Below are 1357 nucleotides of genomic sequence, written 5' to 3' on the forward strand. Positions count from 1 at the left end.
CGTTAAAGTTATTCACCAGTTGCGTGACATTTTGAAAAACCCATACGCCCGATGGATGTAGTCATCGTCGATTTCCGGTTTCTGCATATCTGTCTGCAGTTTCTTCCCAGTTTTTTCCTTCTCGACTTCCAAAGGCTCTTCAAGTATTTCTTCTTCAATAACCTTCCACAATGTCGTCCTCGGTGACGATCAATTCCTCTTCCACAGCTACCGCTTCTTTTGCTTTGGTGATTACAGCGTACGTAGTTTTCCTCGTTGGACATCCTATTCATCTTTCCGTATGGTTGAAACGCTAGCGAAACGTCTCCAGTATTCAATATTGCGAACCTGCAAACTTCCATGCAAACTTTCACTGTTTTCCCGGATGCATATTGGACATTTTTTGGTTCCGAATTTACCCGCAAAGCCTCTAACATTGCGGATTTCAGACTTAAACTTGATGCATATGCTACGATTCTCCGTTACCTTGTAGACGGTTTTCCACATCGGACACATCAGTTTTGTAACTGCTTCACAAACTCGGCAATGTCAAGCCACGACGGCCGGGGGGCATTAGTCGAGCAATCCAGCAGAGCTAACCAACAGTCACGTACGCTATTTACAACAGACAGCGAGCACTGCCTCAATTCGTCTTCTTCTAGCACTTCTCCGTCGAAGAAGACGTTGCTGGAATACATGCCAAAGGTTTGTTTTTGATCAGACCTAAACCTACTCGTAATAAAAAGGTCACGTGGTTTTAAAAACATCCACAAATGATGTTCGAAGACCATTGATTTGTGAGAACAACTCGCTTGATTTTATGATGAAGGTCGTTGATTATGCATACTAAATTTCACATTTATAAAGATTTCTAACGTCCACTTTTCAAATATTTTCTTACAGAGAACGCTAACAAGCGCCGCAACACCAAAGTCAAAGTGTACTACTGGGATATGTCCCTCGTCGGTGACTATTGGGGCTGCTTCGGAAGACCCAGAATGTATGTATAAAACATTTCCATTCATCAAACCTTTTCCTAAGTTTGAAACATTTTGCCACCTTCCTAACTTTAGCTACCATCACACCATCTCCTCCACGCTACTTTACGGCCTGCGAGAAGCCATTGCCATGGCCTGTGAAGAGGGCCTACCGGCGTTGATTGCCCGCCACGAGGACTGCGCCAAGCGGTTGTACCGCGGACTGCAAGATGCTGGTTTTGAACTGTACGCGGATCCCAAGGATCGCCTGTCGACGGTGACGACCATCAAGGTACCGCAGGGCGTGGATTGGCTCAAGGCCGCCCAGTACGCCATGAAGACGTGAGTTGAGCGAGACTTCAATCAGGTCTTGGAATTGAAACTTGATATTTTCTTTCAGG

Source organism: Aedes aegypti, unplaced genomic scaffold, assembly GCF_002204515.2.
Source record: "Aedes aegypti strain LVP_AGWG unplaced genomic scaffold, AaegL5.0 Primary Assembly AGWG_AaegL5_hic_scaff_1475_PBJ_arrow, whole genome shotgun sequence".
NCBI lineage: Eukaryota > Metazoa > Arthropoda > Insecta > Diptera > Culicidae > Aedes > Aedes aegypti.